The following is a 27,031-nucleotide window of genomic DNA, read 5'->3' on the forward strand; positions in this document are numbered from 1 at the left end:
TGCCATCTGTCATCAGCCGAGCCGTCACCATTTACTTGGCTGGGATGTGGCGCCATTTATAGTAACGTCCGATCGGCGTTCTGCAATATTAAAAAACGACTGCACCCGCAGAAGAGAAATCATCCGATCCTAAAAGGGCTCGCAAAAGGATCTGCAATTTTCTAAAGTACTGTGTTCCTGTTTCTGAACCGTCCCAAGACCGCTGCTTGCTGTCAGTGAATAGAAACATTATTGATTATATCAAGAGGTTCAAACAGAACAGACCTAACACTTCTGATCATTTGTTACAATTGCATCCAGCCTGGACAATCCTCTGTGAGCTAAATGCATCAGCAGCAATAACCTGGCTCCTGATGATTTGTTACAGTGTGTCAGTGCAGGTAACAGGTATGAATTGTCCTGGATACAGCGTGCAGCTTGTGCTGACAGTAGGTCTGTACAGGTTTCTAACTTCTGGGTGTATATATAACTAATATTCCAATTCAGCAAGCAGAGATCTTGTAAATGCTCCATGAATTTAAGCAGTCTACAAGAAAGTTGCAGAAGTTCTCATAGGAGGAGATCATGTAGCCCACCCTGCCTGTGGTTTAACGTGAAGCTCGTGGTCCCAAATGCAAAAACTGGTATGGGGCCCCCAATTATTGCAAGTCTTTAATAGCATTGGCCTTTACATATGGGCCAAAGGGACTTTTTGGGCCCCCTAGTGTCCAGGGCCCGGGTGTGATTGCAACCGCTGCACCTATTGTAGTTACGCCCCTGCTCCCGGCACAGGACCCCATATAGAGTATTGCTGGGTTAAAAGGTCTCTCCATGTGCTGCGCAATCTATTGTTACCAGTTATCAGCCATCTGAGACCATGGACATGTAGTATTGTGTGACCGGAAGTAGAGAAACCGCCATGATCACCACTTTGTCACATATCTCCAATACTGTCCGTCCGTGACTAATATCTGCCGCTCTACTTATATTGCTGCTGTCTGTTTAGAAGCTGCAGACTTAATAGATGTGTCCCCTTTAAATCCTGCAGCTTCATCACTATAGGTGCACATGGCTCCTCCTGGGTTTATATTTCAGGTTGCGTTCACATGTTGCGTTTTCGCTCACGATTACCTATAGAAGCCTGTATGATGGTATGCCGGGGCGTTATAACAGCGAGGATCGCCGCCTTCGCCTCACGTGCGTCCACACTGAGAACTTTCTATTTTTGGGCAGATTGGATTACACACATCTATTATTTATTGGATGCAGATTCTATTACCGCACCAGAGGGAAGCGCCGCGTGTCAAGTCGTGCAGCGTGAAAACCGCAGATACGTGGCGGTGTGATGGCCGATCAGCTTCACAGATTGAATCAACTCCAATACAATACCGTATAATATGACACAATGTAGTGCAGCACATAAAGCATAAAACAGTGCAATAAAACAGTTTGTAAAATCTAGCATGGAAAATAACAAAATCTAAGTCTATGTTCACACATCATGTTTTTTTTTCAGCGTTTTTTACTGCAGATTTTTATGCGCATTTTGCAGTACCAGCAAAGTCTATGAGAAACCAGAATTCTCTGTTCACACATCATGTTTTTTTTTTGTTCAGTATTTTGTGCTTTGGTTGAGTTTTTGCATGTCACTTCTTTCAGCGTTTTTGATGACAAAATAGTATGGGGTTTCTTTTTTTCACAGACCTTTATGTACATGCATAAAAAGCGACAGAAGGACAATGAAAAAAACGCTGAAAAAACGCATCAAAAAAGCACCAAAACTGCAAGAAAAATCTGCAGCAAACCTCCCTTGAGAGATCAGGTTTTGCTGCAGATTTGTGACGCAAAAAAACATGATGTGTGAACATAGCCTAATAGTAGGATGAATACTGAGTGCATGAAATGTGAGAGTGTAACAGAGTGTGGGACACATAATACTGACATAAGACGTACAGTGTATACAACGTATCATCAAACACCAGAGGAGGCTCAGGACCGGTGACGGGGGTGACGTTTGCCTTCTCCGGGGTCACTGCTGGGGTTTCTGCACTTTGAGGTTTCTCCTTCGTCATCCTCTTTTATTCCTTCTCTCTGATGTCCCCTCCGATGACTCCGCCACCAACAACATATTGTCATCCAGACCTGAAATACACGGCCATAATAACATTCACTACAGAAACTTAGATACAGCGGCTGAGCAGACCATATCGCACATGATAGGCTTAGATACAGCAGGTCGGCAGCCGGTATGGCGTAGGATAGGGTTAGATACATCAGATGGCACGGTTTACGAAAGGAGTAAATACGGCAGACAGCACCACACAGGATAGGATTAGATACATGAGCTGAACAGATGGTACCACACAGGATAGGATTAGATACATGAGCTGAACAGATGGTACCACACAGGATAGGATTAGATACAGCTGATGGCACCACACAGGATAGCATTAGATATGGCAGATGGCACCATCCAGGATAGGATTAGATACAGCTGATGGCACCACACAGGATAGCATTAGATATGGCAGATGGCACCATCCAGGATAGGATTAGATACAGCAGATGGCACCTCACAGGATAGGATTAGACATGACAGATGGCTCCATCCAGGATAGGATTAGATACAGCAGATGGCACTTCACAGGATAGGATTAGATACAGGAGCTCAGCAGATAGCACGGAGAAGAATAGGATTAGATACAGCAGAAGTCATGGCATAGGATAGGATTAGATACATCAGATGGCACAACGTTGGATCAATTAAAATAGGCAGACAGATAGTATTAGATACAGGAGCTCAGCAGATGGCACTGTGCAGGATTTGATTAGATACAGCTGATGGTACCACACAGGATAGGATTAGATATGGCAGATGACACTTCACAAGATAGGATTAGATACAGGAGCTCAGCAGATAGCATGGAGAAGAACAGGATTAGATACAGCAGAAGGCATGGCGTAGGATAGGATTAGATACGGCAGATGGCACCACCCAGGATAGGATTAGATACAGCAGATGGCACTTCACAAGATAGGATTAGATACAGGAGCTCAGCAGATAGCATGGAGAAGAACAGGATTAGATACAGCAGAAGGCTTGGCGTAGGATAGGATTAGATACGGCAGATGGCACCACCCAGGATAGGATTAGATACAGCAGATGGCACCTCACAGGATAGGATATTACATGAGCAGACAGTATTGCTGTGTGGTTCTCGTAGCCGGTATCACACGATCAGCCTAGATACACTGATGGTTATATGATAAGTAATATCTTCATGTCCTATCAGATGCTCCTCAGTGTCTCTCTACAGATGTTATACTGGGGAGGCCCTGGTACAATGGTTGGCGCTGGGGGGGGCAGTGCCCTCTTTATAGAGCTGTGTGCCAGACCGGGTCATATGTGATCCTTACAGACCAAAATGTGGAGAAGGAGTAAGTTGGGTTATTATCATACAGAATTGCAGCCCTGCCGTATGGACACCTGCAAATCCCTTACCCCAGATGCCCCGGATGACGTCAATCCTATTAATGGGTACTGGCGTATCAAATATTATCCTGCTGTCGTGTGCAAGAGCCACTTGCCAGATTATCATACTTTCCGGGTTATCGGACGTGGTTGTTCGGATTCAGTAGCTATGGGGTGCTTTGGGGCGCAGCACGACACTACGCAGCACAAGCTGTTAGTACCCGCTGCAGAACATTCAGACCAGCACATGAATGTCGCCCCCTATGTCTGGGGCACGGGTCACAGAGAGTGCGGCAGACGCAGAATGTAATAACCACTCACTGCTCGTGTGATATGTCGCAGTTTGCTCTCGGAGACATTTCTCAGCTTTTACTGATGATATATGGGATACAACAGGTCGTCTGCCTCCTCCGCTGCGGTTTGGATATTCGCACTTTTCGCTGCCCCTCGGGCGTCTCTATGGGAATTGTATTCATTGCACGTTCGCCGCCGCCATATCTGTAAGAGAGGAGCGAGGTGTAAGATGGCGGCGACTCCTGGAGAGTCACAAAAACACAGGACTGTAGACTTCTGAGGTCACCGCTCGCTGGCTCTGATCTCTGCGCTATAACCCCCCCAGATGCTATGGTCAATAGTGACCGCAGCAGATGAGGGGTTAAGGGGCAGAACAGAATACGGAGCGGTGTCTGTAGGATTGTCATAGCATTAGCTGGCATAAGGATTCCCTAGCGTTTTTTGGCCAATTTACGTGTGGAAAAAACACACTAAAAACGCACAGTATGCACATAGCCTAAGAGTCAGGGATGTAGTATGACCGCTGCCTCCCTCTCAGAGCATGCTGAGAGTTGTAGTTTCACAACAGTGGGAGCCCTCCATATTTAGTGATCTCCGCGTCTCATCTCTGTGGTCACATTTTAGATGTGGAAACATGGCTAACGGTTTACAGAGCAGGCGGACCTTGTACCGACACAAACGCTCCACCCTAACAACCGCATCCTACTGGAGAAAAATCAGGAACCCTTTATTTCCCCGTAACCGTTTCCTCCAGAATAAAAAAAAAATCATGGCTGCTTTTTTTTCCAGAACTTGCGCCACTCCCGTCCTCAGGTTGTGTGTGGTATTGCAACTTCACTCCATAAAAGTGAATAGGAACAGACTGTGATAGCAGACATAACCAGTGGACTGGAAGGGCCCTGCTTCTGGAAGGAAGGGGCCATGTTTTATGACCTATAACGCCATGTGGGGAGGTTGTAGCCGTCACTATGGGGGGCGCTAATCTGTATCAGGGGGCGCGGTTCAATGTTTGAGGGTGGAGTTTTACTTATTAAAACTAAGCGACCAATGAGATGACTACTTTCATTTTTAAACCTGCTGGCAGAATCTAGTTGCTATGGGCAACACCCAAGTTTCTTGCTCTGTTTTGGTCTTTGTAATGGAGATGTATTGGTGTTTCCATAGCAACCAATCGATTTCGGCCTTTATGGTCCCTCCTGAGGCGGTAATCTGACCGGCTGCTATGGGGAACGGCACGTTTTCTTGATTGTAGCCATTTTTTCTTGGGGAATTTATATGGAATATTAGAAAGAAAAAATGGTGGCGCTGTCCATAGCAACCAGTCAGTAACGTGGTTGCTAGGCAGAGGCATAAGTTGAAGGCCCCAAGTATCGCAATGTGTAATATGCTTTTCTCTATGAGCCACAGGGAGCTTTTGGGCCCCTCTAGACCCCAGGGCCCGGGTGTGACGACAGCCCCTCCACTCACTATGGCTATGTCCCTGTTGCTAGGGGCAACGGTGTATGTATTATAGGAATGTCCGCCCTTGTCATATAACGGTCCGTGCGGCCTCTCACCCTGGTTTCCTTGATAAATGCAGATAAGAAGTCCCCGGACCCCCGCCCCTCACACACGGCCTCCATCTTGTCCTCTTGAGTTCTTCACAATCCCCTAACGACACATATGGCCACATGTCGCAGCTAAGAAAGTCAATACTAGTCAGCGACCGTCTGAAATCAGGTCAGCAGTGATCTTACCGCTAATTCCCGGATAATGTGATCTCACAAGACGGCAGCTGCCCGTCCATTTATAGCTAAAGAGTGGGGGGGGGGGGTTAAACAACATGGCCGTCATGTCCGCTCATATAACGGAGCGTCCCCTAGCTTTCCAGAATATTCCGCATTAGCAATATCCGCCTCTTCATGTAGCGATCCCTCACCTGAGGCGGATCTGATGTTTGGGGTTCAGTCACTGCCGCGGGCAGGTACTGGCGGCCATATTGTCACCCAGCTTTCCCAGGATCGTCCTGATAGAATTGCAGCAGCTTCTGGCGTCCTGAGAGCGTCTGATGTGACGGATACGGGAATGCGCAGTGCCCTGACCTCTAATTAACCTTTATTTAATCGTTAGCCCCTTGGCCGTAACGAGGCTTTTCCTTGGCGTCGCTCTCAGGCAGTCGCATCAGAAAACGACTCATTAATCCCGGCTCGTTATGTAAAGCGATGTCACTCGGCATTCCTCACAGCCGGATGAACTCGAAGCAAACGTCACTTTATTCTGGGCTGGGGGGTCACAGGCCGCCATGATGGAAGGCGCCCATACAATGCCACAGTGTCTTCGGATCCAATTAGTGGTCGTGTGAGAATGGCCGCCACATTGGAATGTCTGACGGGGACGAGGTGGCCGGTATGTCTGTGCCAGAGAGTCCGAACCTCGGCGCCCCGTCGTCCTGATAGGAAAAAATAAGTCACCGCGTCCTGATGTAGCAGAGCTGGCAGCGCTTCAGTCGCACGAGCCGACCTGATACTTACTCATTACTGAAATAATATAGATATGGTGCCGCCATCGGGATGATCGCAGCGATCACCTTTACACTCTGGGACCCACTCCCGGGGGGCCCCTATAGACACCGGAAACAAAAACCATCACCGATGATAATCGTGTTATATAATAATAATCATTTTTATTTCTATAGTGTCAACATATTCCGCAGCACTGTACATCACAGAGGGGACTTGTAAAGACCATAAAGACATTACAGCGTAACACATAAATTTATAGACATGGCGGTGCATATGAGATTGAGTGGAGCCTATAACAATGTTAAAAGTGATAGCCGGGATTGTGAAAACATGGTTGCCTTCCTCCAAAAAAACGCGCCGCCCCGTCTACAGGTTATGTGACGGGTTACAGCTCTGCACGATTCACTGCGATTGAACTGAGCTGCAATATCAGACACAACCTGCAGACAGGGGTGGCGCTGTGTTTGGAAGAAGGCAGCCATGTTTTCTGAACTCCGACAACTTCTTTATGGAGTAGAATGCTACAATGACAGTGAGGAGTGCAGCAGACTTGCCATTCAGGATCTGTGGATAGCTGGATGGTAGGAAATACAATAGGGATCATCCCCTCCAGTCCTATCATCAGTCATTGCTCCCTCTATGGCTTCGGTTACTTATTACGTAGGATCTGGAGGATTTAGCCGGATGGTTCCCGGCTTATGGCTGATAATTGTTAGATCATCACTGCAGATAACAGATGGTAATGGTCATAAAGCCCAATCAGACATATGTTGCTCAGTGAATTACATAGGACTGCAGGCAGCATCTACTACACTATCTGTACTCAGAGAGATATCACTGTGTTATCTGTGGTGTTACATAGGACTGCAGGTGACATCTACTACATTATCTGTACTCAGAGTGTTATCACTGTGTTATCTGTGGTGTTACATAGGACTGCAGGGATCATCTACTACATTATCTGTACTCAGCGAGTTATTACTGTGTTTTCTGTGGTGTTACATAGGACTGCAGATGACATCTACTACATTATCTGTACTCAGAGAGTTATCACTGTGTTATCTGTGGTGTTACATAGGACTGCAGGAGACATCTACTACATTATTTGTACTCAGAGAGTTATCACTGTGTTATCTGTAGTGTTACATAGGACTGCAGGTGACATCTACTACATTATCTGTACTCAGAGAGTTATCACTGTGTTATCTTTGGTGTTACATAGGACTGCAGGTGACATATACTACATTATTTGTACTCAGGGAGTTATCACGGTGTTATCTGTGGTGTTACATAGGACTGCAGGTGACATCTACTACATTATCTGTACTCAGAGAGTTATCACTGTGTTATCTGTGGTGTTACATAGGACTGCAGGTGACATCTACTACATTATCTGTACTCAGAGAGTTATCGCTGTGTTCTGTAGTGTTACATAGGACTGCAGGTGACATCTACTACATTATCTGTACTCAGAGAGTTATCACTGTGTTTTCTGTGGTGTTACATAGGACTGCAGGTGACATCTACTACATTATCTGTACTCAGAGTTATCACTGTGTTTTCTGTGGTGTTACATAGGACTGCAGGTGACATCTACTACATTATCTGTACTCAGAGAGTTATCACTGTGTTATCTGTGGTGTTACATAGGACTGCAGGTGACATCTACTACATTATCTGTACTCAGAGAGTTATCACTGTGTTATCTGTGGTGTTACATAGGACTGCAGGTGACATCTACTACATTATCTGTACTCAGAGAGTTATCACTGTGTTATCTGTGGTGTTACATAGGACTGCAGGCAACATCTAATACATTCTCTGCACACTCAGTGTTATCACTGTGTTATCTGTGGTGTTACATAGGAATGCAGGTTATGATCTAGCCCAGATGCCCCAGCTTTTCCTGATTCTCAGACCTTCTGTGTTGTTCTACTGACTACCATTTAACTAGGAAAGTTCAGTGGCCCCCAGAGTGTTGCACCTTGGTCAGGGGCCCGCTGCTCTGCTCTGTGTACTCTGTGAATACTTCTATATATTTGCAGGAGATAATCTCTGGACTCTGGGTGTTTGCTCTGTGTCCTCCTGGTGGATGACTCCCATTCTCTGTCCGCCCCTGGATGGGAGGTGGGGGGTTCTGGGTTTTCCTGGTTCTGTGTTAATTAAACTACATCACTATATACATAACTTGTAATAGACTGTTCCAGGTAATCATCATTTGAGGACATGTGTTTGCAGTCAGTGAGTGAGAACACTCTTCTTTCTGTGCAGAGGCAGTAACTCTGTTCATGGCAGAGTCCTGCTCTCTGCTGAGAAGTGGATACAATTGTATCCAGTCTGTACAATGCAGCAAAACACATCTGCAACTGCTACAATGTATCATGCTGGGGTCAGGCTGGATACAATTGTATCTGCTTCTGGACCAGCTGTGTACATTATTACTGCCTCTGAATGCTCTCATCAAAGGGAATCTGTCACCATGTTTTTGCTACCTCATCTGAGAGCAGTATAATGTAGGGGCAGAAACCCTGATTCCAGCGATGTACCACTTAGTTTAGTGGATGCAGCAGTTGTGATACAGAGTTTTTAGCTGTAGCATGTAGCAGAGCTCAGAAAGCTGACGCTGCCCATACACCTGATTAGCTGCTTTTGTGTACATTGCATAGTGACAGAGAACTGCTAATCAGTGCTGCAGGCGGGGATGGACCAAGATGCACACAAGCTGTAGTGTTAATCTCCTGCTGATAAAACACTGATTGTATTGAAACAACACACAGCCTAGTAAGTGACTTATCACTAAAATCAGTGTCCCACAAACTCATGCTGTCCTCTGATTAAGTAGCAAAAACCTGCTGACAGATTCCCCTTAACCGAAACAAGCAGAGATCTTGAATATGGTGAGGAATTAAAATATAATTTCATTAGAAAGTTGTAGAATATTTAATTTATACAGTAACTAAGCATTATTTAAGGGTTTTCCATGGTTAACATAATAGAAGATAACTTGCTGATCACTGAGGGTCCAACTACATTTTCCCCCTGCGATCCTGAGAACGGAGCTCCGCAGAGCCCTGTATTGAATGGACTTAGTTACACATGCCCGACCTCCCCTCCATTATTTGTCTATGGGACTGTTGGAGATAGTGGAGTGCTGTCCTCTGCTATCCAGCAGTCCCATAGACAATGACTGGAGCAGAGGTTGAGCTTGTGTTCCAATGCTCTATTCTAGACGTGGCTCCAGTTCCCAGATTCTAGACCCCCTTTTTTCAACATCGCTAGGGGTCCCATCCACTAGCAGACACAGGCAGAAAAGGGCCCTAGTGCAAGAACAATATATGGGCCCTTTGCAGCCCAATAGCTCCTAAAAATGCAAAATTGCACCTGCTTTGGAGGTAGAAATTGATTATGTGGAGGATTATTAGAAGGATGATTGGGAGGGGGAGGATGATGGAGATCATGATAACTTGGATAATGAGGTAGATGATGAGGAGGAGGAGGATGAAGAGGATGATTATGGGGAAGATGAGGATAATGATTAGAAGGATGGTGAGGAGGATAATAAGGATGATGATTAAGATGATAGAGCTGAGGAGCATGATGATGAGGTCGAAGATGATTAGAAGGATGACGGAGATAATGGTGATGGGGATACTTAGGAGGATGATGATGAGGAGGATGATTGGAAGGATGATGGAGATCATGATGAAAGGGATGATGATGAAGATGATTAGAAAGATGATGGAGATCATGATAACTTGGATAATGAGGTAGATGATGAGGATGAAGAGGATGAAGAGGATGATTATGGGGAACATGAGGATAATGATTAGAAGGATGGTGAGGAGGATAATAAGGATGATGATTAAGATGATAGAGCTGAGGAGCATGATGATGAGGTCGAAGATGATTAGAAGGATGACGGAGATAATGGTGATGGGGATACTTAGAAGGATGATGACGAGGAGGATGATTAGAAGGATGATGGAGATCATGATGAAAGGGATGATGATATGATGATGAAGATGATTAGAAGGATGATGGAGATCATGATGAAAAGGATGATGATATGATGATGAAGATGATTAGAAGGATGATGGAGATCATGATGATGGGGATGATGATAATGGGGTTACTTAGAAGGATGATCAGGAGGAGGATGATTAGAAGGATGATGGAGATCATGATGACAGTGATGGTGATGAAGATATGAAGATAATGATTAGAAGGATGATGGAGATCATGACAGTGATGATGATGAAGATATGAAGATAATGATTAGAAGGATGATGGAGATCATTATGACAGTGATGATGATGAAGATGATTAGAAGGATGATGGCGATGAGAACAATAAGGATGATGATGAGGATAATGATAAGGAGGATGATGGGGATGATTACTATTATTTTCATCATCATTCTGTCGATCACTTCTATCATATGTTGGGGTGCGGGTATTTTCGGATATATAATATTGGTGTAGCTGTTGCTGAGTGTTTGGTGTTAACCCTTTCATTGGAGGAGTCTTCTGTGTTCTGGGAATTTGGAGTGACCTCAGATTAATGGAAAGTTCTACAAATGTAACTGTAACAGCCTAAACCAGGATCTGAAGGTGATTGTACTGGAACGGAGACCCCGCAGCGCTGCCCCCAGAGGAGACGACTCGCCTTACTTCATTGGGCTACCCTGTCTTTTCACATCTTGTAAGAAGCAGGAAAAACTCAAGACAATGCTCGGGAAGGGCAGGAAACATCTGAGGAACGTCCTTGATGGACCCCAGAGACCTGACATCACATAGCGCAAAACTTTACTTCCAGACTGAGATTCCACTCCTTAATCATGCCCTAGGGGTGTCAGTCAGCCAGAAGTGGTGGGGATGGGGGGTCAGCACAGTCAGTGGTTGAGATAGCGGGTCAGCACAGGAGGGCATGGGGTCAACACAGGAAGGTATGGGGTCAGCACAGGAGGGTATGGGATCAGCGCAGGAGGGTATGGGGTCAGTGCAGGAGGGGATGGGGTCAGCAGGAGGGTATGGGGTCAGTGCAGGAGGGTATGGGGTCAGCGCAGGAGGGTATGGGGTCAGCGCAGGAGGGGATGGGGTCAGCGCAGGAGGGGATGGGGTCAGTGCAGGAGAGTATGGGGTCAGCACAGGAGGGTATGGGGTCAGCGCAGGAGGGTATGTGGTCAGCACAGGAGGGGATTGTCCAGACTAAATATAATTGTAACAAACCCTCAGCTGTGAGGACTACTAGGTCAGGATGTTTTTTCCGCCATTGGATGTAGGTAAGAATGTTTTCCATTCACTGACAGTAAGCAGAGCTCTTTTCAGTTCTCACTTGGAACCACACAAAACACCAGGGAGCACAGGAGCACATTTATTTCTTTTTGTGGATGTGTTGCCCCCCTGTGACCCGGCCGTCATACATGTGTCTGATACTCCCCCCCCCATACTGGGCCCTCTGACCCCTTAGTGTAATGATCTGAACTGACGTGTTTCTGTTGCTGCATTAAGTGGCCTTAAAAAATGAATAAGTGGATGACACGCGGGGCCGGACCCTCTGCTGACTCCTTACATGGTCCGGATTCTCTTCCTGGGATCCTTTTCTGGAATTTCCCACTGATTCCATAGTCACAGTGTGAGAAAAGTGGGACCCCAGAGGGGCGTTATCAGGCCGCTGCTTGTGAGAACTGTGTCCATGATACTATGGTTCTTCTTGTGACCATTGTCATCCCCATAACTAACGCGTTTTATCATTTTTCTGCATCTTTTCCTCAGGTTGCCGCTTTCATCATCTTCCCTGTAATCTCAGCGTCCCATCCTTGATAGATAATCCAGGACATAATTTGCTCTTATTTCTTTTGGATACTCGGACCCCCTCGCCTCCCCTCCCACTCGTTTTTATCCTAATGAGATCTATTCATTATTGCTAAGTGAGATCATATGTGGCTGCGAGTGGGGCCAAACATGGAGAACGAGGACCCCACAATGCTTGTTCTTGCATTTGTGTTTCAATTCCTCACTATTTGCAGCATCTCTGCACGCTGTCAGTGAATGGAAACATTTTAGGGTAAATTCAGCGTCTGAAAACCTGTATAGAACTAATGGAGGGTCCCATAGCAAAAAAAAATAAAATGGGGTCCTACTTGCTGATGCTCCCATCCGTCCTGACTATGAGCTGTAGACTGCTGACTACTCCAGAACCTCCACCAAGGAATCGCTTACTGAGCCGGTAATGTGAGATTGGAGAGACGCGTTTTGGTGCCGGCTTCTGCACCTCTCACTACTACTACACCTCCATAGCAGAGCTGTTACCTGATTGAAGGGGTAATCCCATCTGGGACATTTCTCGCATATAAATAGCCCATAGATTTAGAGCCTACTACGGGTGGAAGAAAGGCGAATCCGGCAGCTCAATAGGAAAGGATTCTTTACAGTCAGAGCTGACCACAATCATACCTCCCAACTTTTGAAGAACAGGAAGAGGGACAATTTGGCTACGAGCGCCGCGTCAAATTGGGCCACACCCCAATCCACGCCCATTTACCATTTCTTTCTCCCCTGACAGGAGGAGTTGTCAGAGGAGCACTGGTAATGAGGGGCATTCAGCAGACGCCTGAGACTGCAGGGCGTAGACCCAAATCTGGGACTGTCTGCTGTATCTGGAACAGTTGGGACTAGAGATGAGCGGTTGGATTCCCCTTATTCCTGGTACAGATCAGTGGTACCGGAGGCCGTGAATCTCTCACCATCCGGCGTCCCCGGCCGCTTTTGATCACCCCGGGCCGGAGCGACCTCATCTGTGCGTCCTGCTCATCTATAGTTGTGGATTATTTTTTGTTCCCTTATTCACAGTCGGAGCAGCCAGAACTTTCTCATCTTTATGTAGCTTCATTATACGGCATCCGGCTTTTTTGTGTCTGTAAGGCCGTGTTCACACGTTGCAGAAATACTGTGTGTTTTGTTTTCTGCAGGATCCGCACCAAACTCCACAATAAGGCTATGTGCCCACAATGCAGAAATCCTCCGGATTTTTCCTGAGCGTTTCTGCATCTCCCCTGGCAGAAAAAACGCATGCGGATTGTTCATGCGGATTGTACATGCGGATTGTACATGCGGATTGTACATGCGGATTGTACATGCGGATTGTGCATGCGTTTTTCCCTTCAGGGACAAGTGGATGTGAAGCGTTCTTCACTTGCATTTCTGCATGCGGGTTGACAGGCACTTTCCAATCGATTTTAGCATCACTTGGAAAATGCTTGTCACTTGGTCACACTATATAAATCCATGCAACCGGCATATATAGTGTGACCGAAAGAATAGTAAAAAATAAATCTATACTTACCTTCCGATGGCCCCTGCAGTCTTGCTTCACCGTCCCGGCTGCCAGCAGATCGCGTTACACTGAAGGACCTGCCGACGTCAGCGTCGCGTGACCCGTCACATGACTATGACGTCAGCGCAGGTCCTCCAATCCATCGCGAACTGCCGGCATGAGAGGAGGAGCGCAGCGTGGGCCGCCAGAAGGTAAGTATATATTTATTTTTTATTTTATTCTTTTTTTTTTTTACAGTTTCTATGGTACCCGGGTCCAGAGGAGAGTCTCCAGTCCTCCACACCTGGGTACCATCCGCACATTAGAACGCATGGAATGCGCAGCTACATATACAGTGATGAGTAATCCATGTGTTCTAATGCAAGTCAATGGGCGGCGAAAAGCGGCAGCGCTTCCGCAAAATAATTGGTAGTGCTGCGTTTTTTTCCGCAATGATAATCCACGGTGGAAATTTCCGCAGCAAGTGCACAGCACAAGCGGATTATCATTAGGGAACATGGCAGACCTTCTACCAAGCGTTTTTTAAGCGTTTCTGCAGCGTTTTTGCCGCTGCGGAAACGCTTAAAAAACGCATCGTGGGCACACAGCCTACGGATCAAAGCTTTTCTGTACTGTTAAAAAGCGTTAAAAACTCTGCCTCATATCTTCCCAAAAATCGCATCTAGCAAAGAGGAAAACGCATAAAAGAAACGCAGCAAACACCAATATTCTGAGAAGATTCTTACTGTGTCGTGTGGTGCGGACACCTGCAGAAAAAAAGCAGCAGAAAGAACGCAGCATTTACGCTACATGTGAACACAGCCTCAACATTACCGTTTTATTACCTTTTTATGGATTTAATAGAGAAAAATATAAATTACGCCATTTTTTTTTACGTCCTTTACCGATCCTGTAAATAATCTGATCGCTGTGTTGTGCGGGTCGTTACAATTACAGGAACAACAAATATGTCCTTGTTATGTGCTGATTTGTGATGTTTATTATTTCAAAATAAACGCATTAAAAAATAACTTTTTTTTTCATTATCAAGTGCTTTTCATTATTATTTTTTTAGTAATTTTATAAACTGGAAAAATCTCTTAGGCTATGTGCCCACGATGCAGAAATGCTCCGGATTTTTTCCTGAGCGTTTCTGCATCTCCCTTGCAGAAAAAACGCATGCGGATTGTACATGCGGATTGTGCATGCGGATTGTGCATGCGGATTGTGCATGTGGATTGTACATGTGGATTGTGCATGCGGATTGTGCATGCGGATTGTGCATGCAGATTGTGCATGCGGATTGTACATGCGGATTGTGCATGCGGATTGTACATGCGGATTGTACATGCATTTTTCCTGCCAGGGACATGCGGATGTGAAGCGTTCTTCACATGCATTTCCGCATGCGGGTTGTGATTTTAGCATCACTTGGAAAGTGCTTGTCAACTTGGTCACACTATATAAATCCATGTAACCGGCATATATAGTGTGACCGTAAAAGAATGGTAAAAAATAAATATATACTTACCTTCTGATGGTCCCCGCTGTCTTTATCCAGTGCGTCCTGGCTTGCTGGCAGCTCGCGGTAGATTAAAGGACCTGCCGACATCAGCGGTCGCGTGACCCGTCACATGACTAAATGACGTCACCGCAGGTCCTTTAATCTACCGCGAGCTGCTGGCAAGCCGAGACAAGGACACTGGGGGCCATCAGAAGGTGAGTATAATGTATATTTTTTACTTTATTCTTTTTTTTACAGGTTCTATGGTACCCGGGTCCGGAGGAGAGTCTCCTCTTCTCCAGACCCGGGTACCCTCCGCACATTGAAACGCATGTTATCCGCATCTACAGATGCAGTGATGCTTATTCCATGCGATCCAATGCAAGTCAATGGCGGCGAAAACACAGCGTTTCCGCAAAATAATTGGTAGTGCTGCGGATTTTTCCGCAATGATAATCCGCAGCATGTGCACAGCGTAACAATGTATCAGGGGATCCCCCATCACACGTTGTGCCGTTCTTCTCCATATTTTTCCCCTCCAGGTATTAGATCCTGATATTTCATACAGGGAGTTGCCAGATATAAATATACCCGTGTAAAGAGCGGGGCAGCTCCTGTTTATTTAGGTGGAGGTTACATTGTTCTGGTGCAGATGTGCAGCTGTTTTCTCGCGTTTATCAGCCAGAGCATGGCTTCCTGAGCAGATAACCAGAGCACAGGAGGAAATGCTCTGCCGTAAGGGACAATGGCGAATAATAACATTATCAGAGCGGTCAGCAGAGAAACAGGGGGCGAACGCCTCCCGGCCACGAATCAAAGGGGCCTGGTCTCCATATATGTAGTCACTGTACAATGAAAAAGTTCTGCAACTTTTTATCAGACTTTGTATTTTATTTCTTCACCTTTTTCAAGATCTCTGCTTGCAACTTAGTGAATGGAAACATCTTTACCTAAATGCAGAGGCTGAAAGCCTAATAATTCTCACAGCTGGGAATTTCCTAGAGTTGTATCAATCCTCTGTGAGGTTCACAGCCTGGACTCAAGACATTCTACCTGCACTGATACATTGTAACAAATTATTGAATGGGAAAATATAGATGTCCAACATATATTAGGTAGTTTGCTTCCAACCAGAGATGCCAGATGAGACCACAATGGCCTGTTGGAATATGGTGGTGGTGGTAGTGGTGGTGGTGGTTGGGTCGATCAGTTCCCTTTAAATTCACTGTACATGGAACTAATGCAGAATAATCTGATGAATTTCGGATGCCGGCTCATCTGCGCTCACCTGGCAGCTCCGGGTGACACCATGAAATGCGTTGTCTTCTACTATAACCAGTTCTGAATGATGTGATGTCGTCTCCCCGGCAGCGCTCCCATCCCCCATCTCTCGTTTCTTCTTCGCCGTATCCTCTGATCTTTACTCTTTCATGGTGCACCTTGTGGCTGCAGCGTCCAGTTAATGCAGCGCAATGTAAGGAAAATCCACGAGTCCTCCACCTCCAGGCTAATGCATTAATGGTAATGGCCGGCTAATGGATGGATGAAAGCTCTGGCCCCGTGCCCAGTACCGCTGCCTGCTGCAGTCAATATTCGTTACCCATAATGAACCCTAAAGAGCACAACATTATTACATCGTATGAGAAGCCTTCAGAACTGAATCATCAGCCCAGCCACACTTTCTGGCAGCTGCGGTAAAATTCACATCTATCACAGTGTATACTCTTTGTTACATCCAGAGCTGAATTTATAATTCTGCGTTACATAGTATTCTATACCAGGGTGCAACATAAAGCTGATGGAACAATGCAAAATATGTACTCAGCCAACACCCTCCATGTGCCATTTATAAAACTGGTGTCTTCTTATATAGCAAAGCTCAATCTGATACTAGGACCTGAGTGCAACTGCTATCTTCTCCCCTATTCTAACCTTTAAGGGTTTATTCCCATCTTCATAAATGGGTATTGTCAGATAGTGCTTGTAAAAACAAAAAATGTTTGTAATTTTTTTTCTTTTTTTTAATGGCCTTCAGTTCGATTTCGATCCATAGCGACTTGATGGTCGAGCGATCTGCAAGAAGATAGATCTTGTAAAAGCCTAGAAAGGTCCACCAGGGTCTTCTCCACCGTTATCGTGATTGTATCAAGCCATCGGGTTGCTGGTCTTCTTCTTTGTCTTGTTCCTTCTACTCTTCCCACCATGATGTCCTTCTCCAGTGATTGATCTCTTAGTATGATGTGTCCACAAGTCGTAGCTTGGTCATCCTTGCTTCGTGACATGTCTGATCGGATTTGTTCCAAGATTGATTTGTTTGTTCTTCTTGCCGTCCATGGTATTGATAACTTCCTTCTCCAGCTCCACATTTCAACGGCGTCCATTCTTCCTCCATCTTGTTTCTTTATCATCCATATATTACTATAGAAAAGACCAGACTATGTACCAGCCGTCCGTGTCTGTATAGCCAGGGTAACGCTCTTCGATTTGAAGACCTCGCCCAGTGATTTCATTGTTGATTTGCCCATAGCTATTCTCCTATTGCCTTCCGGTGTCGTCGCTGCATCTTGAGTGATCATCGATCCGAGTAGGTTGAAGTCCTTTACATCTTCCACTTCATCGCCGTCCATCTCGGATATCTCCCGGTCGTACCTGGCAGTAGTCAGTATCTTTGTCTTCTTTGTATTGAGCAGCAGTCCCATGTTTGAGCTTTCCATCTTGACACTCCACAATAAGTCCTTCATTCCATCTACGCTTGTTACTATCAATGTTGTATCATCTGCGTATTTAAGATTGTTGATAATTCGTCCAGCAATTTTGATTGCTTCTAATTTTTCGGCAAGTCCAGCCTTCCTGAAAATAGCTCCTGCCTAGAAATAGAAGAGAAATGGTGACAGGATGCCGCCTTGTCTGTTCTTTGAACCGTGCCGTGTCGCCATGCTCCGTTCGGACTGTTTCTTCTTGGTCGATGTAAAGTTTCTTTTTGAGGCTGATCAGATGGTTCGGCACACCCATATCCTTCATGGTATTCCAAAGTTTCTGGCGATCAACACAGTCGAAGGTTTGGCTGTAGTCAATGAAGCAGAAATAGAATAGTTTGCAATTTACTGCTTTTTACAATTTGCAGCCATTCTTGAGGTATGAACATTTTTGTTTTCAGCTTATTGTCTTGCGAGCTTGTGCAGCACTTACAAGCTCTTTATTATTCAACCTATAAAAGCTGGACTGGGCTGTCACCTCCTAATCCCGGCCAGCTCCAGCCCAGTGTTTACAGGCTAAACAGCAGCGGTGGTCGGTCTCTTAGGCAACGACCTGTAAACAAAACAACGAGTATGAAAATGCTCATCAAAAAAGATGGGAATAACCTAATCCAGAAATCTGCAGTCATAATTCTACATTTACATAATATTCTACACTCCATTCATAGATGTAGAAATATATTTGGAATTACTTATAACTAAACAGTGAGCATCCGATGGAGACCATTGTGCGGAAAATCTATACAAGGATATGTGGTGGGATATGTCTAGAACTATCCAGGCCTGGAGAGGTCCAGCTGCAGCCAGAGGATCCAGACCGGATACTGGTCCATGAATCAGATTTATTAATCTTTGTACTGATCCATGGGCGTACCCATCGTGGGGTAGGGGGGCAGCTGCCCCCCCCTAGAAGCAGGCACGCAAGCCGCACACCGGCATCAGCACCCGGCGCACCCGGGCAAATGCCGGGGCCCTGAGCAGGCGGGGGGCCCTCACAGTCAGCGCCCGCTCCCCCCCGCTTGCTCAGGGTCCCGGCACCAGGCACAATACTTACCCCTCCCCGTGCCTCCGCAGCAGCTCCTGCATCCTCCGCAGCTGCTGCACTGTGACGTCTCAGGTCAGAGGGTGTGACATCCTGCATGGGGCATTATAAGGTGGGGTGACATCCTACATGGGGCATTATATGGGGGGAACAGCCTGCATGGGGCATTATGTGGGGGGAACAGCCTGCGTGGGGCATTATGTGGGGGGGAACAGCCTGCATGAGGCATTATGTGTGGGGAACAGCCTGCATGGAGCGTTATATGGGGGCCAGTATTCTGTATGGAGCATTATATGGGGGCCAGTATTCTCTATGGAGCGTTATATGGGAGCCAGTATTCTGTATGGAGCGTTATATGGGGGCCAGTATCCTGCATGGAGCGTTATATGGGGGCCAGTATCCTGCATGGAGCGTTATATGGGGGCCAGTATCCTGTATGGAGTGTTATATGGGGGCCAGTATTCCGTATGGAGCGTTATATGGGAGCCAGTATCCTGTATGGAGTGTTATATGGGGGCCAGTATCCTGTATGGAGCATTATATGGGGACCAGTATCCTGTATGGAGCATTATATGGGAGCCAGTATTCTGTATGGAGCGTTATATGGGGGCCAGTATTCTGTATGGAGCGTTATATGGGGGCCAGTATTCTGTATGGAGCGTTATATGGGAGCCAGTATTCTGTATGGAGCGTTATATGGGGGCCAGTATCCTGCATGGAGCGTTATATGGGGGCCAGTATTCTGTATGGAGCGTTATATGGGAGCCAGTATTCTGTATGGAGCATTATATGGGGGCCAGTATCCTGTATGGAGCGTTATATGGGGGCCAGTATTCTGTATGGAGCGTTATATGGGGGCCAGTATCCTGCATGGAGCGTTATATGGGGCCAGTATCCTGTATGGAGCATTTTATTGCGGCCAGTATACTGTGTGGAGCGATTCGCTGGTGTAGCACCCTGAGGACTCGGCTGCTACAGGGGTATTACACCTCAAGCCAGAGGTGTGGTATTCCACTCCCGGGTAAGGATGGAGTGTGGAACTGAGCTCAGTTAGCTGCATGCACTACATACATCCCATTTCCGGGGGACAGAACGACGGTACTCCCACCAGTATATGTGCAGGTACGACAGCGTCTGTCCCTGGCTGGAGTGGGAGGGGGGTGGAACATCCCAGTAGTGTAGGGGCAGATAGGGAGAGCAGTCTGGGTAAGGCTAGGAGCTCATTGGGTGCTGGTCACCTGAGCTCACACATAGAGGGAGTATATAAGGTGGGCACCATCTTAGAACAGGGTCTTTGTAGAGTCTGAGCAGAGCAGAGAAGCTCAGCCAGAAGGGCTGACAGGGAGCTGTGGCTCCGGCTGGGCCCAGCTCCAGAGCAAGGCCTGCTGAGAGAGAGAGAGAGGAGTCAGAAGGACCCAGAGAGGAAAGAAGAAAGAACCCCAAGACCCCAGAATACAGACAGAAGGGTGAAGGGTTGGCGGACCAGGGTACCGGAACCCAAGCTGGCAGAGGCCAAAGCACACCTTAGCCAGGAACCGGAGGTCGTGGTCAGGATCTGCCACGACCCTCACCAAATCCACTAGAAAGGCACACCAAGCATAGGGTCAGGGAACCCAGAAGAGGTGCAACCAACAAGAGACCCGAGGGAGCCGGACATAAGTGGATCCCTGGTGGGAACGGCCAGTAGAAAGGGAAAGTCAGAAAGGAGCTCAGGACCACGCTCCAGAATTGCTTGGGGGTTGGCCGAGTCCAGGACCTGGTGGACGCAGCACGGCTCGGGTGGTCACTCAAGGCCAGAGTGACCAAAAGAACATCAGTAAGTAAAAACCCTGAACTGCACCTCCCGTCTCAGAGTCTCCTTTCTACACCACAACAACCCCCATCATCCACTCCTGCTGCCCTGAGGCCATACCCCTCCCGTTGGGGGTTATATCATCACTGCTGCACATACACCACCGGCCTCAGCGGACTGCTCTACAGCGGCGGCTTCAAAGCCGCACTCAACGGGTGGCGTAGTCGACAATCGAAGTAACATCTACTGCCATAGACTGCCACTTAGTTTGACACCCTGGGCACGGGCCGGGTCACCGCCACAAGGACTACTACCCCCATTGAGATCCGGCTCCGGGTATCCCAAACAGCACTGGCCCAGGGGGCGCGTCAACTTTTGGCGTAGTCGGCAGGATCACATGCCCGCAATCACCGGGTACTGCGTGCCTGAAGAAAAGTTCGTATTTACCTCAGAAAGAAGTCTCCCGCCGATCCCAGAGGGTCCCCGCCAACGGACGCCATCACAGATCGTTTCCCGCCGGTTGCCCGCCATCTGCAGCTTTTTCCCGCCATTTTGAGAAGATTTCCCGCCTTGGAAGAGCAGACGCCATTATGGGCGTGCCAGAGGGTGGCAAGAGGCCACCTCCCATCGTGGGCCAGGTCAAGGAATGGCGCCAAAAGTGGAAACCGCCCCCACTAACAGAGACTGTGATGATAGAAGTGTCCATCAGCGTGAGGGAACTGCCCCTGGAACCGACAATCACAAAGTTGCCCCGGGACCACCCTCAATGTGGGCGGATACAGAACAAAAGAGCGAAGATGGGTGCAGCCTGGAGGAGTCTGGAGAGAGCGCACCCGGAGATGAGAAGTCTGGAGAGGGGTCCGGAGAAGTCGCACCCGGAGATGGAGGGAGAGTCAGGCAGCACCGACCCTGTGGTCAGGAGCCTGTTGCAAGCGACAACCCCACTAGGCCTGGTGGAGATCCTGGCACAGCTCCCCCGAGACCGGGAGTGTGCGCAGACGGCGCTGGAGGGCCTCGCACGGAGGATGGCCCAGGTGCAGCGAGAAACGCTGGCGGAGTGGAGCAGAGAGATGGCCCAGCAGGCTGGAACCCGCCAGCGAAGCACGCCACCCGAGACGAGGAGACAGACCGCCTCTGAGGATGGTGCAGGAGGAGTAAAGGCCGGAGACGACGCTGAGGAGGGAGCTGGAGAGACGGAGGCAGGTAAAGGGGACGCTACTACCCCGAGCCGAGGAACCGCGTGCCTGCCCCAGCTTCCCGTCGCAGAGCCTGAAATTCCCCCTGCCGTGCCCGTCGCTGCACCGTCACCGCTCCAGACTAGGCCTCAAACAGAAGCCGCGGCCGCGACCCCTGTGACGTCACGCGCTTCAGTCCTGAGCGCGGCCAAGCAGGAAACACCACCGGCCTGGTCGCAGGGCCGAGTAACCCCGGGCGCCGCCGTTCTTACGGTGCCCTTTACTTTTAGGGTGCCCCAGGCCTGGTCGCAAGGCCTGGTCAATCCGGGCGCCGCTTCCACCACCGCGCCCTCAACATCTAGAGTGCCGCACCTGGGTGAAGATTGTTTGCCCAGCACACTTGCCCGGATGGGCAGCCCTTTATATGGCCACCGGAGTATTACCAACTTGAGCCCCAAAAGGAAAGGCCCCTGTGCGAGCCCCTGATCCCGGCTCCGAAGCCCGTCAAGAGGACCCCGCTCTCGTTGGAGGAGACACAGTTTGAGTGGGACCCCACTGGAGGAGATCTCATGGGGTTCACCCAAGAAACTCGGGCGGCCGCAGCTGAGCGTGCGGAGTGCTGCCGGCAGCAATTAGAGGTCTTCGACCGGGAACGGAGAGAGAGGCGGGTCCGTGAGCAGCGGCTGCAGATACAGAGCGCAGAGCAGAAGAGCCGGACCCGGAGGAACCCCCGTGCAGCTCATGGTCCCCGTGCCACCGGGACTGTGATTAAATTCCAAATGCAGCACGGGTGGGGCTTCATAAGAGATCACCACACCCCCGGCGACGTCTTCGTGACCAGAAGAGACGTCGAGTCCCACCTACCGGAGGGACACAGAGGTCGTGACCTATACGTAGGGGATGAGGTCACATTCACCCGGCACAAGTGTGCCAAAGGACCCTACGCCCTCCATGTACACCGGCTGACGGAGGAGGAGCTGCGGTGTGAGGAGGAGCAAGAGGACCCGGACGGGTCTGAAGCCTACTTGCGAGAAGGAGCAGGAGGACGCCGTCATTAGAGTGCGGTATAGTGAAACTGTAAAATAGTTACCCGTCGGGGTACAAGAACTGCTGCCGTTTAAAATATGTTCCCCGTTGGGACAAGTGTAAACTGTTACCCGTATATCCCTTGTTCCCACTGACCGAGGACTGAGAGCGGTCATCCTTTCCTAATATCTGGCCGAGGACTGAGAGCGGCCATTTCCCCTTGTATATAGTTGCGCTTTCTAAGGCGCCCCCTACTGGTTTTATAGGAAAACTGTTTTTCAAGAAGAGACTGTTGCACTTTACCCGGTCACAAGTTGTCCCGTGGCCGGAGGAAGAAGAATATTTATTATGCTGCTGATAATGTTTATATGTTTTCTATGTTTATGTTTTATGAAAAAAAAAAAATTGTATGTTTGTGGATGTTTTTTATTCTTTTACAGCCCGAGGACGTGCCGTGATTTACCAGGGGGGAATGTAGCACCCTGAGGACTCGGCTGCTACAGGGGTATTACACCTCAAGCCAGAGGTGTGGTATTCCACTCCCGTGTAAGGATGGAGTGTGGAACTGAGCTCAGTTAGCTGCATGCACTACATACATCCCATTTCCGGGGGACAGAACGACGGTACTCCCACCAGTATATGTGCAGGTACGACAGCGTCTGTCCCTGGCTGGAGTGGGAGGGGGGTGGAACATCCCAGTAGTGTAGGGGCAGATAGGGGGAGCAGTCTGGGTAAGGCTAGGAGCTCATTGGGTGCTGGTCACCTGAGCTCACACATAGAGGGAGTATATAAGGTGGGCACCATCTTAGAACAGGGTCTTTGTAGAGTCTGAGCAGAGCAGAGAAGCTCAGCCAGAAGGGCTGACAGGGAGCTGTGGCTCCGGCTGGGCCCAGCTCCAGAGCAAGGCCTGCTGAGAGAGAGAGAGAGGAGTCAGAAGGACCCAGAGAGGAAAGAAGAAAGAACCCCAAGACCCCAGAATACAGACAGAAGGGTGAAGGGTTGGCGGACCAGGGTACCGGAACCCAAGCTGGCAGAGGCCAAAGCACACCTTAGCCAGGAACCGGAGGTCGTGGTCAGGATCTGCCACGACCCTCACCAAATCCACTAGAAAGGCACACCAAGCATAGGGTCAGGGAACCCAGAAGAGGTGCAACCAACAAGAGACCCGAGGGAGCCGGACATAAGTGGATCCCTGGTGGGAACGGCCAGTAGAAAGGGAAAGTCAGAAAGGAGCTCAGGACCACGCTCCAGAATTGCTTGGGGGTTGGCCGAGTCCAGGACCTGGTGGACGCAGCACGGCTCGGGTGGTCACTCAAGGCCAGAGTGACCAAAAGAACATCAGTAAGTAAAAACCCTGAACTGCACCTCCCGTCTCAGAGTCTCCTTTCTACACCACAACAACCCCCATCATCCACTCCTGCTGCCCTGAGGCCATACCCCTCCCGTTGGGGGTTATATCATCACTGCTGCACATACACCACCGGCCTCAGCGGACTGCTCTACAGCGGCGGCTTCAAAGCCGCACTCAACGGGTGGCGTAGTCGACAATCGAAGTAACATCTACTGCCATAGACTGCCACTTAGTTTGACACCCTGGGCACGGGCCGGGTCACCGCCACAAGGACTACTACCCCCATTGAGATCCGGCTCCGGGTATCCCAAACAGCACTGGCCCAGGGGGCGCGTCACTGGTTTCTGAGCTATTGTGGAATTTACAATAGATATCACTCATGTAATGTAAGAAGTGAAATCTTTGCATTGTACTATATATATATATTTCTCTTCGGTATCTGTGACCATGGCTTGCCCCCTCCTACTTTTGATCCTAGGTACGCCCATGTACTGATCCCCACTTTATTGATCCCTCCTCAGATACTGACCTCGGATTCCCCCTTCCCAACCGATCAGGTTACTGATTCCCCCCCTAGGTGATTTCGGATTCCTCCACAACTTTGGAGTCTTGTGATAAAGTTGATCTTGTGGATTTTTTTTCTCTTCCTCTGATCGTGGGGTAAACATTACAATAACTCAAGGACATAAGAAGAAGGGCAGCCGAATGGTTTTCCTGAGGGCGATGTTTCCGCCTCCTAGGTGATTCTTTTTCATAATGTTAATTGGTTTTAGGTGACAGGACATGCAGAACATTAATGCCGAGGCCTCTGTCTATATTGTCTCTGTTTACTCACAGAACAGATACATTGTGTGATCAGATACAATGTTTCCTGCTTTCTACAACTATTCTGTACAACTCCTGCTGCAAAGATAGTATTGTTGCCAGCGAGCGCCATCGTGTCATAGTAGCGACTCTTTGAAGGCGCCCTTATTATATGATCCACGCCACGGCCCTACAGTGATGATGACCCCTAACCGTAATAATGCCCTTTTAAGTCCCCCCCTCACACACAATAGTGTTGACCCGTTCTGGTAATAATGTCTTAGAGCCCCCCACACAGTAGTGATACCCATTTGGTGCCTTCTAACACAAAAATCTAGATATGGAAACAGCATGACAAATATATTGCATGCCCACCTATTGTTTCGCTCATGGTAAGCGGCATGACCTGAGCCAGGCAGCCTCTTATCTCCTTTCCTACATATGAATAAAATGGACGCTGCGTCAGTGGTGGCGTCCAAGTAGGTTACTGTACATACGTATATGGCCGGAGCCGATGTATGACTAGGGCTCATCTAGAGTTAATGTTTATCTAGAAGGACCTTGGAGCGGTCCTATATGGGATGGAGTAAGAGATACGCCCTGGTTATACAAGGTGAAGGGCGCAGTCACCTGCAGGAGCAGAACTCTTAGGTATGTGCACAATCACCTAGGTTGGGCGCAGTTCTGGTCATTCAATCACTGTGACAATGATATGACACGACGTGCTTTACGCCACATCGGCTGACGTCTGGCATTGAGCGTGCTGACCTTTGCGTGCTGACACATTACTATGGGTATGTTCACACTGGCTTTCCTGGTAATTTTTTTTTCTTTTGAATGGCTCCACTTATAGAAAAAAAAACCCACTGGAAAATCTCTTAGAAATGCTGAAAAGAATCGTCCTATTTGTTTCAATGGAAAAAAACAACTTGCTGTTTATACTCCAGGCTTGCAAAGAGGCCAAGCATCTAAAAGAAGTGACATGTCCGTTCTTCGGCCGTTTTCCATTAGGAAGACCCTCTGTAACTTACAATTGAAGGCAATGGGAAGAATAAAAAGATGCTCTGCCGTCTTTTTGAGCTAAAAAAAATACAAATATTTTATTCATTTTTTAATCGATTTAAAAAAAAAAAGCGACAGAGAAAAGCCAATAAAAAGATGTAAAAAAAAATAAGTTGGAGAAATGTTAACAAAAACACAGATGGAAAAAAATGTAAAATAAGAAGTGCTTAAAAAATGCCCCAAAAATACTCAGGTTTAAAAAACACAGAGAAATCAGTGTGAACATACCCTAATGCTTACTAGTGACCGGAGTCGCTCTGAAAGTTCTGGTGACGTAGGTGGCATCCTACACCTTACCACAGTCACTGAGCGCTGCAGGATTTAGTTATTTTACTGGCTTATATAGCTCCATTAATTCCACATGTATTATCATCAGCTCTGTCCCCATCGGGGATCATAGTCTACATTCCCGATCAGTGTGTCTTTGGAGCGTGGGAAACCCAGGGAGAACATACAAAATCCTCGCAGATGTCGTCCTTGTGTTTTATGCACTTATATGCAATGGAGGAGCTGAAACAACAGCAAATATATATATATAAAAAAAGGAAAAAGCAGCACTAATCAAAAAGTGCGGGGCTATGAAATACAATCCATGAAGAATTGCAGCCCTCAAAAAAAGTGACAAATTGTATTTATTCCAAGCCCATTGCCAACCGTCCAATAATTCCTGGGCAGCCCGCAAAAATAGGGCACTTTTTTCCCGTCTGTAAAAAATAATGTGATGCGTCTGTGATATTTTTGAGGGTGGGATACGTCCCTCTCATGGGGGGGTGAAGGTTAAATACCGTAAATTGCGCGGCGCAGCCTCTTCGGTGCGTCCAGGCAGAATAAGCTCCTTTCCTCGGTGGTTGCTTAATCATCTTGATGGGACTTTTGGAGCAGAGCGTCTTAATGCTGGCGGCTGTGCGCTGCTCACGGTCCTGTCTTTTCTCTTACTGTCATAATCCCAAATTAGAGAT

The 27,031-nt window shown here is 47.8% G+C and overlaps 1 protein-coding gene and 1 long non-coding RNA gene across 3 annotated transcripts in view; one reads left to right on the top strand and one right to left on the bottom strand.

The window, feature by feature from the left end:
- Positions 1-27,031, top strand: part of ESAM (endothelial cell adhesion molecule) — a 144,087-nt gene that overhangs the window by 21,668 nt on the left and 95,388 nt on the right.
- Positions 1,445-27,021, bottom strand: LOC141171836 (uncharacterized). Of its 2 annotated transcripts, none has more exons than XR_012252379.1 (3): positions 26,858-27,021; positions 3,773-3,949; positions 1,445-2,121 (listed from the first exon to the last, which is right to left on the bottom strand). It is a non-coding gene; the product is annotated as an uncharacterized lncRNA (long non-coding RNA). The 2 variants fall into 2 exon arrangements; XR_012252380.1 differs by lacking the exon at positions 26,858-27,021 and adding an exon at positions 5,664-5,805.

Source organism: Phyllobates terribilis, unplaced genomic scaffold (genome assembly GCF_046119375.1).
Source record: "Phyllobates terribilis strain yellow unplaced genomic scaffold, ASM4611937v1 Scaffold_12__6_contigs__length_324123572, whole genome shotgun sequence".
In the NCBI taxonomy this organism is placed as follows: Eukaryota; Metazoa; Chordata; class Amphibia; order Anura; family Dendrobatidae; genus Phyllobates; species Phyllobates terribilis.